Source organism: Balaenoptera ricei, chromosome 3 (genome assembly GCF_028023285.1).
Source record: "Balaenoptera ricei isolate mBalRic1 chromosome 3, mBalRic1.hap2, whole genome shotgun sequence".
NCBI classification, from domain to species: domain Eukaryota; kingdom Metazoa; phylum Chordata; class Mammalia; order Artiodactyla; family Balaenopteridae; genus Balaenoptera; species Balaenoptera ricei.
In genome coordinates, this window is record NC_082641.1 from 133,535,760 (window position 1) to 133,555,370 (window position 19,611).

Below are 19,611 nucleotides of genomic sequence, written 5' to 3' on the forward strand. Positions count from 1 at the left end.
AGATGCCCCTAAGATTCTGAATGTGGGAGAAGAACAAGAGAGAATGGTAAAGAATGGAGACTTTTTGGTTATGTCAGGAATGGTACACAAGCTTATTTTACATGTCAAAATTCAGTTCCTAGAGGGCTCTTTTGAAGAGATTCTGAGGCCACCATGTCTGGGCTTAGCAGAAAGAGCAGTATGATTGATTACTGATGTCTGCCAAGGGCCCAGGAAAGGCAGTGATGGTCTGCATGTTAAGTATTTGCCATTTCTGGGTTATCGAGAAAAGACCAGACTTATTGTTTCACCCCATTCAGATTTTTTGTTTGGTTTTGCTTTGATTTTTGTTTCTCATTCTTCCTGGTAGAGCCACACTAATTCCAAGTGGCCACTGTGTCTTTACTGCCAAAATCTTTGGGTGAAGGCTTTGGAGGGTTCCATGAAAATACAAATATTATTTCAGAGGAGTAAGACAGTAAAATGTCATTTTTAAAATATGACTCAGCCAGAATAGATTCAGCTGACCTAAATCTTGAGGGAAATGAGATAAATATGAGGGAAATTAGGTAAATCAGAATATTCTGATAGGGTGGTTATTCAAGATTGCGGAGTAAGAGGATATGGAACTCACCTCCTCCCACAAGTACCTCAAAAATACATCTAAAAATGGAACAATTCCCACAGAACACCTACTGAACACTAGCAGAAGACCCCAAACACCTGAAAGGACAAGAAAGATCTCCACATAACTGGGTAGGGTGAAAGGGAAAAAAAAAGAGGAAGCTGATGGGACCTGCGCCTTTGGGAGGGAGCTGAAAAAGAGGAAAGGTTCCTGCACCCTGGGAAGCCCCCACACTGGCAGGGAGATCAGCCGGGACAAAAAGGGAGCTTCAGAGGCTCAGAGGAGAGCACAGCAACTGGTTTGTGTTAGGCAGAACAGAGAGAGACTTGCACATTTGATCCATGCCACCACCCTGTGTGCCCCAGCCTGAGATGCACATCTGCAGGTACAGGCAGGGACTGGGTGCTGGAACTCAGGGCTTAGAGGACAGACCCAGGGAGAGGACTGCTGTTGGCTGTGCAGAGACAGCCTGAAGGGACTAGCGTGTGGTGTGGCCACAACCATGGTGTGTTCGCAGAAGCCCGGACCCGCCATAGAAGCAAAGTGCCACTGTTAAGTGGCCTGCAAAGGGAGGGGCAGGGTGGCCATCATGGCTTCTTTCTCCATCTGCTGGCCCCTGCTTCCCCAGGCTCTGGGAGAGTGTACCCCAGCCACTGCCTTGTGGCTCCCACCTCCATGGGCTCTCATGCACCAGCCGCCACCTCGGGGGTCCCTGCCTCAGCCGGGTCCCGTGCCCCAGCTGCCACCTCAGCAGGTTCCAGGAGCAGCCATCAGCGGGTTGCCCACTCACAGAGGCAGGACCAAAACTACAGCTAAGCCCCAGGGGCTAAGAGACAGAAGGCAGGGCTGAAATTTCTCCCCACGGCTGAGTGAGCCACAGATTTATACTTCCACCACTGGTTTTGTCAACTGAGTGCCTGCAGGACATCTGAGCGGACAACGAGCGCTCCCCCAACTGGGATGGGTCTAACATTAGCAGCTGTGGGCTTTGTGGGTGTGTACACACAGAGGCTGGGCCAGGCCAGGGTCTGAGCTGCCTCCATAGCTCCCACAGTGGGACCAGGTTCATGACTGCTGCAGTCCTGGTGCCTAACTTCAGTGGACCTGTGCTGGTGTCCTTATGAAAACAACGCCTGAGGGACAGGGCCGATTGCCAGCATACCCAAGGTTGAGACAGGGCCAAAGGCAGTGCCAACAACAGTGTACTTTGTGAGCCCACATAACAAGTGACAGGGGACACAACAGAGCACACTCACCAATGAACAGCTCTGGCAGAGGAATACTCTGGCTCCTCTCCCAGTGGGAGTGCTCCAATCCCACCTACCTCACACTGCAGCTCAAAAATGCAGTTTAGAAATGGATCTGGTGTGCTCGCTTCAGCAGCACGTATACTAAAATTGGAACGATACAGAGAAGATTAGCATGGCCCCTGCGCAAGGATGACATGCAAATTTGTGAAGCGTTCCATATTTTTTGCAGCTCTATTTACAATAGCCAGGACATGGAAACAACCTAAGTGTCCATCAACAGATGAATGAATAAAGAAGATGTGGCACATATATACAATGGAATATTAGCCATAAAAAGAAACGAAATTGAGTTATTTGTAGTGAGGTAGATGGACCTAGAGACTGTCATACAGAATGAAGTAAGTCAAAAAGAGAAAAACAAATACTGTATGCTAACACATATATATGGAATCTTAAAAAAAAAAAAAAGGTCTGAAGAACCTAAGGGCAGGGCAGGAATAAAGACAAAGACGTAGACGTAGAGAATGGACTTGAGGACACGGGGAGGGGGAAGGGTAAGCTGGGACGAAGTGAGAGAGTGGCATGGACATACATACGCTACCAAATGTAAAACAGATAGCTAGTGGGAAGCAGCCGCAGAGCACAGGGAGATCAGCTTGGTGCTTTGTGTCCACCTAAAGGGGTGGGATAGGGACGGTGGGAGGGAGATGCAAGAGGGAGGAGATATGGGGATATATGTATACATATAGCTGATTCACTTTGTTATACAGCAGCAACTAACACAACATTGTAAAGCAATTATACTCCAATAAAGATGTTAAAAAAAAGAAATGGATCTGGGGGCTTCTACCCCAACAACTAGGGAACAGACCCAGCCCCTAACAGGGCAGTGACAACCACAGAGCAAAAAGGAGGCCCTGCTCACTAGTCACTCAATATTCAGTGCAGGCTCTGATCACCACAACACCAGTCAAGCCTCCTATCAAGGGGATAATGGCCAGCATACATTGAGAAAAGAGGTGGCAGTCATCCACACTAAAAATAGCCCTTGCACCAAAAAATATTAAACCCACACAAGCTACACAGGGATGCTCCCACATAAAAATAGCCCTCCAAGACCACAGCAGATAATTGTTTCTCTTAAACTCATACAGCAAGAGAAATATAAGTAAAATGAAGAAGCAGAGGAACCTCTCCCAATTAAAAAATCAAGAGAATTCCCCTGAAAGAACAATGTAACAGACCTCTTCAGTCTAACAGACACTGAGTTCAAAAAGGAGATAATGAAAATACTGAAGGAATTAGAAGGACTATTGACAGAAAGGCAGATTACTGTAAAAAGGAACTAGAAACTATAAGGAGGAGCCAAGAAAAATTAGAAAATTCATTCACTGAGATGAAAGCTGAGCTAAAGTCAATGAACAGCAGAATGAATAATGCAGAAGAACGAATAAGTGATCTGGAAGATAGAATAATGGAAATCACCTAATGAGAATCACAAACAGAAAGCCAAATTAAAAAAAAAAAAAAAAAGAAAGCAATATAAGAGACCTATGGGATAATATAAAGCATTCCAATCTATACCTAAAGGGGATCCCAGAAGGAAAAAAAAGAGAAAAGGGGATTGAAAATGTATTTGAAGAAATTATGACTGAAAACTTCCCAAACGTAAAAAGGAAACAGATGTCCAGGTACAGGAAGTACAGAGGGTCCCAAACAAGATAAATCCAAACAGACCTACAGCAAGACATATTACAATTAAAATGGAAAAACTTAAAGATAAATAGAGGATTCTAAAGGCAGCAAGAGAAAAACAGAGTTAATTACAAGGTAACCTCCATAAGGCTATGAGCTGATTTCTCTAAAGAAACACTACAAGCTAAAAGGGAGTGGCAAGATATATTTAAAGTCCTGGAAAGGAAGAATCTGCAACCTAGGATACTCTACTGAGCAAGATTATCATTTAGAATAGGAGAGAGAATTTTTCAGACAACCAAAAGCTAAAAAATTACAGCAATACAAAACCTATCCTAAAGGAAATATTGAAAGGTCTTCTCTAAATAGAAAAGAAGTAAGAATCAATAGGGAAGAGAAAATCACAATTAGAAAGTAAATCACTTAAGCCAGTACACAGATTAAAAAAAAAATTCAAAATATTTCTGTGCAAGTGATGATAACCACAATAAACAACAAAAGGATGAACATGAAGAAGGTAAAGAGGACATGAAAATCATAAAATGTGTGGGAGGATAGTAAGAAAATGTAGATTTTTTTCAAGAATGTGTTTGAGCCTATGAGACTACCAGTCTAAGGCAACTAGATATAGCAAGGGGTTAACATACTTGAAAAACAGAGTAACCACAAATCAAAAACATACAATAGATTCACAGAAACCAAAAAGAAGAGAACATAAGTATAATACAAAAGAAAATCATCAAACCACAAAAGGAAAAGCAGAAAGAAAAAGAAAGGGACAAAGACAAAATATAAAATCAATGGGAAAACAAGTTTTAAAATGGCAATAAATACATATCAATAATTACCTTAAATTTCAACAGATTAATGCTCCAATCAAAATACACAGAGTGGCCGATTAGATAAAAAACAAGAGTCTACAATATGCTGCCTACAAGAGACTCACTTTAGGGCAAAGGACACACATAGATTTAAAGTGAGGGGGTGGAAAAAGCTTTTTCATGCAAATGGAAATGACAAGAAAGCGGGAGTCACAATATTCATATCAGACAAAACAGACTTTAAAACAAAGGCTACAGCATTTCCCTGGTGGCGCAGTGGTTAAGAATCCACCTGCCAATGCAGGGGACACAGGTTCGAGCCCTGGTCCAGGAAGATCCCACACACTGCGGAGCAACTAAGCCTGTGTGCCACAACTACTAAGCCTGCGCTTTAGAGCCCGTGAGCCACAACTACCAAAGCCCGTGCGCCTGGAGCCTGTGCTTTGCAACAAGAGAAGCCACCGCAATGAGAAGCCCATGCACTGTAACGAAGAGTAGCCCCCACTTGCCGCAACAAGAGAAAGCCTGTGCACAGCAACGAAGACCCAATGCAGCCAAAAAAAAAATAAAAATAAAAATAAAAAATAAAAGGCTATAAAGAAGGACACAATGTAATGATAAAAGGATCAATATTAGGAGAGGATATTACACTCATCAGCATACATGCACCCAATATAGAAGCATCCAAATACATAAAACAAATACAACAGACATAAAGGAAGAAATTGATGGGAGCACAATAATAGTAGGAGACTTTAACACTCTACTGACATCAATGGGCAAATCTAGAGACACAAAATCAATAAGGCAACAGAGACCCTAAATGATACAATAGAACAGTTAGACTTAATTGATATTTTCAGGACATTACATCCAAAAAAAGCAGAATACACATTCTTTTCAATTGCACATGGAACATTCTCTAGGATTGACCACATACTAGGGCACAAAACAAGCCTCAACAAATTTAAGAGTATAGGAATTATTTCAAGCATCTTTTCTGACCACAATGACGTGAAACTAGAAATCAACCACAGGAAAAGAAATGAGAAAAAAAACAATTACATGGAGACTAAACAACATGTTACTAAAAAACCAATGGATCAAGAATGAAATCAAAGAAGAAATTTTAAAATACCTTGAGGCAAATGAAACTGAAAACACAACCATACATAATCTATGGGATGCAGCAAAAGCAGTTCTTAGAGGGAAGTTCATAGTGATACAGGCCTTCTTTAAGAAACAAGAAAAATCTCAAATAAACAAAATAACCCACCACATAAAAGAATTTTAAAAAAAAGTCAGTAGAAGTAAGGAGATAATAAAGATTAGAGAGGACATAAATAAAATAGAGATTAAAAACAATAGAAAAAAGGAATAAAACGAAGAACTGGTTCTTTAGAAGGGTAAACAAAATTTATAAACCTCTGGCCAGGCTCACCAAGAAAAAAGAGAAGATCCAAGTAAACAAAATAAGAAATGAAAGAGGAGAAATCACAACTGATACTGCAGAAATACAAAAAAAAAAAAAAAAAAAAAAGGGGAGAGAGAGAGAGAATATGATGAACAATTATTTGCCAACAAATTCAAAAACCTAGAAGAAATGGACAACTTTCTAGAAACATACAACCCACCAAAACTGCATCAAGAAGAAACACATAATTTGAGGAAACCAATCACTAGAAGTGAAATAGAATCTGTAATTTTAAAAAATCCCTGCAAACAAAAGTCCAGGGCCAGATGGCTGCACAGGCAAATTCTACCCAATATACAAGGAAGAACATTTACCAATCCTTCTCAAACTCTTCCAAAAGACTGAAGAGGAAGGAACACTCCCAAAAACATTCTATGAAGCCATCATCATCCTGATACCAAAACCAGACAAAGACACTACAAAAAAGAAAATGACAGGCCAATATCTTTGATGGATATAGATGCAAATATCCTCACCAAAATATTAGCTAACCGAATCCAACAACACATAAAAAAGATCATATACCAGGACAAAGTTGGATTCAACCAGGGTCACAAGGATGGTTCAACCTATGCAAATCAATCTATGTGATACACCACATGGACAAAAGAAAAGATAAAACCACATGATCATCTCAAAAGATGAAGAAAAAGCATTAAATAAAATTCAACATCCATTTATGATAAAAACTCTTACCAAAGTGGGTATAGAGAGAACATATCTCAACATAATAAAAGCTATTTATGACAAACCCACAGCCAATATAATACTCAAAAGTGAAAAGGTGAAAGCCCTCTCACTAAAATCTGGAACAAGACAAGGATGCCTACTCTCCCCACTTCTCTTCAACATAGAATTAGAAGCCCTAACCACAGCAGTCAGACAAGAAAAAGAAATAAAACGTATTCAAATTGGTAGGGAAGAGGTAAAATTGTCATTATATGCATATGACATTATAGTATATACAGAAAACCTGAAAGACTCCACACAAAAACTACTAGAACTGATAAATGAATTCAGCAAGGTAGCAGGATCCAAGATTAACATACAGAAATATGTTGCGTTTCTTTACACTAACAATGAAATATCAGAAAGGGAATGTAAACAAACAATCTCTTTTAAAATTTCTGCAAAAAATAAAATAAAATACTTAGGAATAAACCTGACCAAGGAGATGAAAGACTTATACACTGAGAACTATAAAACATTGATAAAGGAAATTGAAGATGATTCAAAGAAATGGAAAGATATCCCATACTCTTAGATTGGAAGAATTAATATTGTTAAAATGGCCAAACTACCCAAAACAATCTACAGACTTAATGTGATCCCTATCAAATTACCCAGGACATTTTTCACAGAACTAGAACAAATAATCCTGAAATTTGTATGGAACCATAAACAACCCAGAATCGCCAATCCTGAGGAAATCTGAGGAAAAAGAGCAAAGCAGGGGGCATAACTCTCACAGACTTCAGACAATACTACAAAGCTCCAGTAATCAAAACAGCATTGTACTGGCACAAAAACAGACTTATGACTCAATAGAACAGAATAGAGAGCCCAGAAATAAACCCACACACCTACTGTCAATTAATCTTCAACAAAGGAGGCAAAAATATACAATGGAGAAAAGACAGTCTCTTCAGCAAGTGGTGTTGGAAAAGTTGGACACCCCCATGTAAATCAATGAAGTTAGAACACACCCTCACAGAACACAGAAATATAAACTCAAAATGGCTTAAAGACTTAAATATAAGACATGACACCATAAAACTCCTAGAAGAGAACGTAGGCAAAACATTCTCTGACATAAATTGTAGCGATGTTTTCTTAGGTCAGTCTCCCAAGGCAATAGCAATAAAAGCAAAAATAAACAAATGGGACCTAATGAAACTTAGAAGCTTCTGTACAGCAAGGAAACCAGAAACAAAATGAAAAGACAACCTACAGACTGGGAGAGAATATCTGCAAAAGATGCAACTGACAAGGCCTTAATTTCCAAAATATACATACAGCCCATACAACTCAATAACAAAAACAAACAACCCTCAAAAAATGGGCAGAAGACCTAAACAGACATTTTTCCAAAAAAGACATACAGATGGTCAATAGGCACATGAAAAAATGCTCATCACTGCTAACATTTATTAGAGAAATGCAAATCAAAGCTACAATGAGGTACCACCTCACACCGGTCAGAATGGCCATCACTAAAAAGTCTACAAATAATAAATGTTGGAGAAGGTGCAGAGAAAAGGGAACCTCTTACACTGTTGGTGGGAATGTAAATTGGTGCAGCTATTATGGAAAACAGTATGGAGGTTCCTCAAAAAACTAAAAATAGAGTTGTCATATGATCCAGCAATTCCACTCCTGAGCATATACCCAGACAAAACTATAATTCAAAAAGATACATGCACCCCTATGTTCATAGCAGCACTATTTACAATAGCCAAGACATGGAAACAACCTAAATGTCCATTGATAGATGAATGGATAAAGAAGATATGGTACATAAATACAATGAAATATTACTCAGCCATAAAAAGAATATTACTCAGCCATAAAGAATAATGCCATTTGCAGCAATATGGATGGACCTAGAGATTATCATATATATTAAGCAAAGTAAGTCAGAAGGAGAAAGACACCATATGATATCACTTATATGTGGAATCTAAAATACAACACAAATGAACATATCTACAAAACAGAAACAGACTCACAGACACAGAGAATAGACGTGTGGTTGCCAAGGGGGAGTGAGGGTGGGGGAGTGAAGGATTATAAACTATCAATAGTATATATAGGATGGATAAACAACAAGGTCCTACTGTAGAGCACAGGGAAATATATTCAGTATCACATGATAAACCATAATGGAAAAGAATATATATATACATGTATAACTGAGTCACTTTGCTGTACAGCAGAAATTAACACATTTTAAATCAACTATACTTCAATAAAATTTTTTTTAAAAAAAGAATATTCTAATAGGGATACAGGACTGAAAATAATATCATCATGCTCCCTGACCACTGATTTGCCCACAGATGGGAATGTGACCCAAACTAGCCAACCCTTCTCTTAGGATTTCATAAACTGATGGTAGGAAAAGGAACTGTCTCTTACTTCTGGGGTTGCTAAATGTGGTTAGTTTAAGCCTGAAATTGTTGCAGCGATGTCGCTCCCCTATATCTTGCCCTGTACCCAATGTCTGGTTGAATCCAACCTAAAGAATGAGAAAGTGGGGCTAGCTCAGATGGAGAAGCATTACACAGAAAGCAAGAGTGACAGAAACTGGACAGCTCTATGCGAACACTGAAGATGGCCCTACTCCCAGACTTTTGTTACATGAACCAATAAATTTCTTTTGCTTAAGCCACTGTTTGACTTTGAGTCATTTCAAACTCAAAAAATCCTGAGTTGGATTCATTAGACCTACATCGAATGGTCAGTCTTAAACTCCAGATAACATGCATAATTTTGTGGTTCTTCAGGGATCCTCATCTCTCTTGCAGCCTCTACCCATTTGGCGTAGACTTTGTAAGCTGGAGACAAAGTTTTACACTTCACTTCATAAACACAGATTTTATACTAGTCAGCTATATCTTCTATACTGCATGAAACCCAGATTAAAATTCACAGAAATTCACAAGAGGTCACATATGCCCTTCAGTGATGCCTGCATATGTGGGTGGATAGAGCCATTTGGGGAGACGAGAAAAATATTCACATAATCCCTGACAATCTCTTTTAGACTCTGAAAATCCTCTGGGGCTATATGTTAATGGCAATATTAAAATTCAAATACTATCAAACCTTTCTGGAAAAAAAAATTAATTTTGTGGAAAGAAAGACAACAGGAAAAACATGCTTCCCCCCAGTGATGTTGTTACTTAAATTGGCCTCTAGAGGTCATGTCTAGCCAATGCAATCCTCTTCCGATAATGCAAATGTTTCACTGACTTCCATATACTAGTGTTTTGCAAACTCTGTTTCCTGGAGCCCATGGGGTACTGGTAAAATGCAACAGGGACGTCATCAGGGTGAAGGAGAGCAAGAGGACAGGATTTTGAGTTATCATCCTGCATCAACCAGATTCTTTTTTAAAAATTATCTTTTATGGATAAACAAGGTCCTACTGTATAGCACAGGGAAGTATATTCAATATCCTGTGATATACCATAATGGAAAAGAATATGAAAAAGAATATACAGTTATATGTATAACTGAATCACTTTTCTGTTCACCAGAAACTAACGCAGCATTGTAAATCAACTACACTTCAATAAAAAAAAAAATTATCTTTTATGTATTGGGCTATCAAGGAAAATTTATTTGGAAAAGGTTTTGAGTGCTTAAAATATTAGAAAAATAACTGCTTTAACTATAGAAACAGCATCAGTCCAGGTATTGAATTCTTAGGTGTCTTATGTATTGAGGGTCTTATATCATGGAAGAAAGTATCAATGGTTTCATGTCAATAGAGAAAACCTCTGATACTGAAAGTTGTGTGCAATATATGAATCTAAAAGGATCACGGTCTTCCGCCAACACTTTATTAGACAGTAAGTTCTTCTCATCTTACTCTACAAAGCACGCACCAGTGGATAAGCTCTGCACTTGTTATATAAAGTGAAATAAAGGTGGGGGACAGGGCAATAGTGCTGCCACTGGGGTTTAATCACCATGTGAAATTCCACCATTTGAGATCAGAAGCTCAGCATGCAAAGAAACATAGACCCCCATACATAAGTAACATTCTTCAAGGCATTCCCTTTATATGTGATCAATAATGCAAAAAAAAAAAAAAACACCTGCGTTAGCACCCCTTGGTGCAAAGGAGAGATAGAAGAGGTTATTAGGAAGTACTGGTATAACAAGCCTACAGATGTATTATGGTTTTATACAATTATTCTCCAACACATCAGGAACTAAAGGTATTGTGACCTTGTTAATTTTAAAATTCTGTCCTTTTGCATAACCAGAAAAAGTCTTCAAAGAGAGAGAACATCTAATTCTTTATCCTATTCTCTATCTTCAAAGCAGACTTTCTTTTCTCCCTTGCATTTCGATTCCATTCTTCTGCTTGAGGCAGTAAGAATTTTCAGGGAATTTTCAAAGAGACAAAAGCCACTCAAAAGAATATAAATGTCAAACACATGTAAATTTCCCCTGCTCCATTTTTCCCCAAGTCAGGAATGGCCTTTGTTTTCTCCTGGTGTGTTTCAGCTGGCTGACATCTATGGCTGAGGAGCAATCATCCAGGCAGCAAATTTACAATGAAATGACAATCGGTTACCAAAAATGTTGTAGGCACTGATAACGGGATTCAGAAGGGTCAGAAATGAGTGGAAGAAAATAGGCATTTCAAACAAGTGCACAGCAGCTGCTTCTGAACTTGGCTTAAGATTGCATCCAAAACGTTTATTACTTTTCTGTTGTAAAATAAAGGGAAGCCAAGTGAAATCCTGATAAAGAATCATTCTGGAAAGGGGGAAAAACACTAACGTTTAAATGGTATTCCTGAGGTTAAATTAAATTCTTTCAGAAACATCTTTATTCCCATTTGTGTCAGTTCAGCCAAGATGAAGGAGGTGCTAAGAAGGAAGCAAAACATATCTTCAGATTTATACCTTCTTTGAGGACGATCCTACAGTTTTTATGGAACTGGATAACTAAACCAGGTACATGTAAAGAACAGATGCACAAAAGATTTCAGCAAACTTGTAACAACATGAAGAATTAATCCCAAACATATGCCTTCTCAAAGAGATAGCAATTATACAAAAATGAAAGCAACTGTAGCAGCTACCTTGTCTTGTGTGCCTACTATAATTCAGAGGGTTAAATCAAAAAGACTTTGCAGGCTGGGTAATATCCTCTACCTTGCAGATAAAAAATCAAGAGCTTAAGTAAATGAACTTGTTCCTGGTCAAGCAATGAACATGAGACAGATCCAGGATTTTAAAGTAAACTTTTTGACTCTAAAATCAAGAGTCATAATCTTTGTGCTCTCCACGTAAAAAATAAAATAAAAGATAAATGGGGAACCAGAATGGTGAGGGGTCAGGAGATTTTGTCACATAAGCTAAAGAATTTTAGCCATTTAATCTAGAGAAAAGTGATTCAGTGGGCTTTATAGGAGCTGTGGGAATACATCTGAGAGGTCACAATATGGATGAGGAGAGATCTTTTTTTTTTTTTTTTTTTAAGTTTATTTATTTATTTATTTATTTATGGCTGTGTTGGGTCTTCGTTTCTGTGCGAGGGCTTTCTCCAGTTGCGGCAAGTGGGGGCCACTCTTCATCGCGGTGCGCGGGCCTCTCACTATCGCGGCCTCTCCTGTTGCGGGGCACAGGCTCCAGACGCGCAGGCTCAGTAGTTATGGCTCACGGGCTTAGTTGCTCCGCGGCATGTGGGATCCTCCCAGACCAGGGCCCGAACCCGTGTCCCCTGCATTGGCAGGCAGACTCTCAACCACTGTGCCACCAGGGAAGCCCGAGAGATCATTTTTTAACCTGTATACTTTATTAAAAACAAAAACATGTGGGTTCTACTTCTAGCTATGATAAAGAAACTTGATTCAGACTTAATTTCTCATTAAGAACAACTGTTAAAGCTATGCAAAATAAAAGGGAAAAACCCCCAACTACTTATATTCATCAGAGAGCAATCAAGGCAGGCAGGATTCAATAGACCAAGATCCTGAAGGGAAAGAAAATATATTGAGAATATCCCCATATTTGTCATTTTTTCCTCTATAGCACCCTTGTGCATTTTTAGAGAAGAGGATAGGGGCAGGTCAGAAAGTGGTAATTAAGTGGTTCTGTGAATTTCACTAGGTTGGAAAGATCAAAATTAATTAGCTCAGGGCTACCAAAAATAGCCAGGATTTAAGGGGGAAAAATGTTTCTAGATAATCCCCTCTAAACGTGAGATAATTTGTCATTAGCAAAGTGACATTAAAGAAATACTAAAGGAAGTTCTTTAGGCAGAAGGAAAATGATCCCTGGTAGAAGAACACTAATGAAGAAACAAATGAAGAGCACCAGAAAGGATAAATACATGGTTAAATCTAAATGAATATTGACTCTTTAATAAAATACATCTTGTGGGAATAAATTTTATATAAATTTATCATAAACACATACAATTGAATATATTTTGTACATAATTTTAACATGTGACAGTAATAACACAAAAAGTGGGAGAATGGTAAATGGAGTTAAAGTTTTTAAGCTTTCATTTACCTTAGAAGGGATAAAAGTAAAATTTTATTAGAATAAGGCAAAGATTCATTTTGTAATTTAGGATAAACTCTAAAATGAAATAAAAGAATATATGCTTAACAAGATAATAGAAGGAAAAGAGAATAATATAAAAATATTTGATTATTCAAAAGAAGGCAAAAATAGAAGAAAAAAGAAAAGAGGTGGGACATAGTAAAATAATACATTTAAACCCAAATATATCAGCAATTACATTACATACAAATGAACTACACATTCTATGAAAACATAAACATTGTCAAATTGGGGAATAAAGAAAAAAACTCTACCATATGTTGCTTCCAGGAGACACACCTAAAATATAAGACTCAGATGAGTGAAAATAAGAGGAGATACATCTTGCAAATACTAATCAAGATAAAGCTGGTATAGGTATTGGGTTGACCAAAAAGTTCCTTCGGTTTTAAAGTAAAAGTAAAAGACACATTTTTCATTTTTACCAAGAACTTTATTGAACAACGTATTCACCGTTTTGTTCCATTACCTTCTGCCATTTTTCAGGCAACTTCATAATTCCACCTTCCCAAAACTTTTTATCTTTTTGAGCAAAGAACTGTTCCAGGTGCCTTTTACAGTCTTCCAGGCAATGGAAATTTTTTCCCTTAAAAGAATTTTGTAAAGACCAAAATAACTGGAAATCCGAAGGTGCAATGTCTAGTGGATACAGCAGATGAATCAGAACTTCCCAGCCAAGCTATAACAGTTTTTGCCTGGTCATTAAAGAAACATGTGGTCTTGTGTTATCCTGATGGAAGATTATGTGTTTTCTGTTGACTAATTCTGGATGCTTTTCGTTGAGTGCTGCTTTCAGTTGGTCTAACTGGGAGCAGTACTTGTTGGAATTAATCGTTTGGTTTTTCAGAAAGAGCTCATAATAGAGGACTCCTTTCTAATACTATCATATACACAACATCACCTTCTTTGGATGAAGAGTGACCTTTGGTGTGGTAAATGGTGGTTCATTTCACTTGCCCCATGTTCTCTTCTGTTCCACATTACTGTACAGTACTCACTTTTCTTTTTCTTTTTTTTGATATTGTTAAATTGTTTACAGTATATACTTTTCATTGCCATCACAATTTGTTTTAAAAACAGAACATTATCATTATGTTTAAGTAGAGATTCATGTGCGGAAATAAGGTCAAAAATGTTTTTTTCGCTTAACTTATGTGGAACCCAAACATCAAAGCGATTAACATAACCAAGTTGGTGCAAATGATTTTCAGTGCTTGATTTGGATATTTTGAGTATGTCAGCTATCTCCCTTGTGGCATAATATTGATTGTTCTCAATTAATGTCTCGATTTGATTGCTATCACCATCAACGGGTCTACCCGACCGTGGAGCCTCGTCCAGCAAGAAATCTCCAGCATGAAACTTTGCAAACCACTTTTGACATGTTCAATCAGTCACAGCACCTTCTCCATACACTGCACAAATCTTTTTTTGCATTTCAGTTGCATTTTTAACCTTTCTTGAAATAATAAAGCATAATATGCCGGAAATGTTGCTTTTTTTCTTCCATCTTCAATATTAAAATGGCTACACAAAAATTCACCAATTTTGATTTTTTAAATGCATGCTGATATGAGAGCTGTCACAATGCAATCTAACAAAATTGTTTCGAATAAAGTTAAAAACAACTAAAGCACTACCATAGCCATCTTATGGGAAAAAACGAACGAACTTTTTGGCCAACCTAATTTAACACTAAGAAGATTTCGAGAAAAGAAGTATTAGTAGCGATGAAGAGACATAGTTTGTAATAATAAAAGATTAATTTGACTGGAATATACATGTGTATATACCTAATAACATAGGTTCAAAATATATAAATCACAAACTGACCAAACTAAAAGGAGAAATAAAAGTACATATTCATATAGCTTAAGAACAACTCACATCTCTCAGTCATTGATAAAACAAGCAGAAAAGGAATTAGATATATTTTTTGAACAACTCAATAAACGAACTTGACCTAATTGGTGTGTGTGTGTGTGTGTGTGTGTGTGTGTGTATAAAACACTATGCCAAATAACTGCAGAATACAGTCTTTTCAAGTGGACATAGTATCTTTACCAAAATGCGCTATGAAGCAAGAATGTACCTTCTGACCACAGTGGAATTAAGATTGAAATCAGTAACCAAGAGATAACTAGAAAATCTTCAAATATTTATAAACGAAGCAAGTGTTTTCTAAATAATCCATAAGTCAGAGATTAACAAAGCAAATTAGAAAATATTCTGAAGTGAATAATTATGTAAACAAAGATATGAGAATTTATGGAATGTAGTTGAAGTAATGCTTACAGAAAAATTTATAGTGTCAAGTGCACATTTTAGGAAAAAATTGAAAAAGCATATAATTTTCTCCTAAGAAACCAGAAAAAGAACAGCAAATTAAAGAAAGAAGGAAATATTAAAGATAAGAGTAAAAAAAAAATCAATGACAAAAAGTCTACAAACAATAAATGCTGGAGAGGGTGTGGAGAAAAGGGAACCCTCCTACAGTGTTGGTGGGAATGTACCAATAAACTGGTACAACCACTATGGAGAACAATATGGAAGTTCCTTAAAAAACTAAAAATAGAACTATCATATGATACAACAATCCTACTCCTGGGCATATATCCAGAGAAAACCATAATTCAAAAAGATACATGCACACCAATGTTCATTGCAGCACTATTTACAATAGGGAAGACATGGAAGCAACCTGAATGTCCACTGACAGCGGAGTGGATAAAGAAGATGTGGTACATATATACAATGGAATGTTACTCAGCCATAAAAAAAAATAATGAAATAATGTCATTTGCAGCAATATGGGTGGACCCAGAGAGTATCATACTAAGTGAAGTAAGTCAGACAGAGAAAGACAAATATCATATGATATCACTTATATGCAGAATCTAAAAAAGAAGGATACAAATGAACTTATTTACAAAACAGAAATACTCACAGACTTCAAAAACAAACTTATGGTTACTAAAGGGGAAAGGTTGGTGGGAGGGATAAATTAGGAGTTTAGGACTGACATATACACACTACTATATATAAAATAGATAACAAGGACCTACTGTATAGCATAGGGAAATCTACTCAGTGTTCTGTAATAACCTATATGGGAAAAGAATCTGAAAAAGAATGGATATATGTATATGTATAACTGAATCACTTAGCTGTACACCTGAAACTAACACAACACTGTAAATCAACTATATTCCAATATAAAATCAAAATTAAATTTAAGAAATTAATGAAATAGAAAACCTAATAGAAAAAAAGGAAAATTTGCTTTTTGGAAAAGATTAATAAAATTGATAAACATCTAGCAGACTGATTACAAAGAAAAAATTTCAAGAATTAGAAGTGGATATCATTAGAGATTTTAGATAGATTTTAAAAATAATAACATTTAGCTTTCAGATAGGATGTAGAAGGTCTTAAGGGACCATTGTACCCATCATATAAACTAAAAAGATAATTGAATCTCCCCGCCCCGCCCCCCCATCATATTTAAGATATGGGAAAGTTGCAGACACAAAGTAGTCTAAGGAAATTAAATTACAGAGGAGTTTAAGGATTTTCTAGGTGGGCAGATGTCAGTGGTCAAATTTTATTCTGCAGGGTCTCCACTGGGGCCAGTGAAAAACTGAACGTGGAATTTTGCTGGGATACAGAAAAGCCTGCAGCCCTTGTGGGCTGGCATGAATGGACTGAAATCAGTAGAAGCTCCAAATGCAGAGAACTTGTTCTTGCCTGCCAACTTTCCCCATGGAGCTTTTCTGAGTGTGTGTCAGGGGCATGGAAGCTGAACTAGAAAGCAGAGGGAGCATTCTGCATCTTACAGTGCTTAGATCACAAAGTCCTACTAGAGGGAGTGGCTTGTAGTAGACACAGGACAGAACAAGGTAGTTCTAAAGACATTTGAAAAGGTGAAGAGAACCTAACTAAAGCTGTAACCCAGCCACAATTCAGCTCAAATCCTGATTGGATTGTAAAAACTGTCCCTTCTCCCTAACTTATTGCCCAGGGAAAGAACATGCCCTCACTTGTACAAGATAATATTTACTCCAGGGGCTACAGTTTTTTCATTAGGCAATTACTGGAACCCGATAAAAAGTTGTGAGACAAGTGTAGAAGAAATATGAATCCTAATTAAGAAAAAAACCTGTCAATAGGAGCAGACTGATGAATGGCTCAGATACTGGAATTAGACCTTAAAATAACTTTTAAAATACATTAAAGAAATTAGAAGAAAACATAGACAAAATGGACACAAAAAAGAGAATCTTAAGAGAAAAGTAAAATCTCTACAATAGAACCAAGTGGAAATTCTAAAACTGAAAAAATACTATATATTAAATTAAAATTTATTTAATGTACCTAAAGCAGAGTGGACATAGCAGAGGGGAAAAAAATGCCAATTATTTCATCCAGGTCATCACACAAACTGGTTGTAAACCAAAAATAAAAGAAGAAAATTTAGATACAGACATAAATTCTTAAATACAAAGTAAATAGGTAGATTATATTCAAGAGAACAAGCATAAAAATGATAACTGATTTTTCATCAGAAAACAATGGAAGGCAAAATAGAATTGACTTCTCTAAGTGCTGAAATAAAATAACTAGAATTAAAAAAAAAAACAAAGCCTATATAAAGACAATTTTAGACAAATGAAAGCTGAGACAATATGTCACCAGCTTTTCAGGCTGAAAGGGAACAATCCATGATGTCAGCACAGATCTGCAGCACAAATCTGCAGATTTGACCAGAAAGGTCAAATATGTGCAAAAATGTAAAATAATATTTTTTAAAGTTAAAAGAAAATTACTGGCTACTAAAAACCACAGTAAAAACAATACATTGAGGAGTTCATAATACATGTAGAAATAACATGTATGACATCAATAGCATAATTGGAGAGAAAAGAAATGGAATTATACTCTTACAATGCTTTTACATTGCTCATGGAGTAGCACAATACTAATTCAATTATTTTGATAAGTGGGGTAATAAACTGAGGATGTTTATAGTAATCCCTAGAGCAGTGGTTCTCTATCAGTGGTAATTTTTCTTCCAAAGGGACATGAGCCATTTTTGGTTATTTCATTTCTGGTTGGGGGAGAGGGGGACTTTTCTACTATCATATAGTGGGAAGACGCCAGGGATACTGCTAAAAATCCTACAATGCATAGAACAGCTCTCACAACAAGGAAATATCTGGCCCAAATGTCAAAATGCCGAGGTTGAGAAGGCTAAAATACGAAGTGGTGACTAAAGTAACCATTAAAAAAATGTGGGGGGTGGGGGTGGGTCTTAATCTGGAATGATTAAAAAACACATGATTAATCCAAAAGAAGTCAAGAGAAGAGACAAATAAAGAAAAGATGGGACAAATAAAAACATAACAAGCCACTAGACATAAAAGCAAATATGTCAACGATTACAGTAGATTTTTCATGGGCAAATACTCCATCTATTGGCATAAAATGGTTCATAATAAGACAGACTGTCAGACAATCCACTCTAACCATAAAATCTTGTGTGACTATATAAATGTCAGACAAAGTAGACTTCAAGACAGGGAATATTATTAGAGATAAAGGAACATTTCATAATAACAAAATGGTTGGTTAATCAAGAAGATATCATTCCAAGTACATATGCAAATAATAGCATCACTTCCAAATGCATGAAACAAAAATTAAAGCTAGATTTGATAGAACTAAGAAGATAAAGACAAATCCACATAGTCAGGGGTATTTCAGTTTCTGAAAGATTACTTCTATATAGATTACTAGCAGTAATCAATATAAAAAATGTTCAGTAATATTCAGTATAGGTAAAGAAGATTTTGAACAACACTATTAACCAATTTGACCAAATAGATGTGTAATAAATATGACAAACAACAGCTTCAGAATACAGTCTTTTCAAGTGCACAAGGAACATTCTCCAGAATAGACCATATGTTGCTCTGCAGAGCAGGTCTTAAAAGTTTAAAAGCAATGAAACAAATTTTAAAATGTTCCCTGTCCATAATAGAATTAAACCAGAAATCAATGATGAAGACAACTAGAAAATCTCCAAACACTTGAAAATTAAATATTTCTAAGTAACCCATTAGTTAAAGAAGAAATAATATTTAAAATCTGAAAATAATTTCAAGGAAAAACAATGAAAATTCAACATGTCAAAATTTGTGGGATGGAACTAAAGCAGAGTTTAGAGGAAATTTTATAGCTTTAAATGCATATATTGGAAACATGTTTAAAATCAATTATTTAAGCTTCCTTCTCATAAAACAAAATGGGGGTGTGGAAATAAAGAGTGGAAATCAGTGAAACAGAACAGAGAAAATCAACAAAGTAAAAAAATGGGTTCTTTGAAGAGATTATTAAAACAGAACTTCCTTGCAAGACTCATCAAGAAAAAAAGAGAAAATACAAACTATGA

At 36.7% G+C, this 19,611-nt stretch overlaps 1 non-coding gene across 1 annotated transcript; it reads left to right on the forward strand.

Annotated features, from left to right (window-relative positions):
* The first annotated feature begins 1,971 nt into the window (after positions 1-1,971).
* LOC132364243 (U6 spliceosomal RNA) lies at positions 1,972-2,078 on the forward strand. The gene has a single exon (XR_009502782.1). It is a non-coding gene; the product is annotated as a U6 spliceosomal RNA (small nuclear RNA).
* Positions 2,079-19,611: the final 17,533 nt, after the last annotated feature.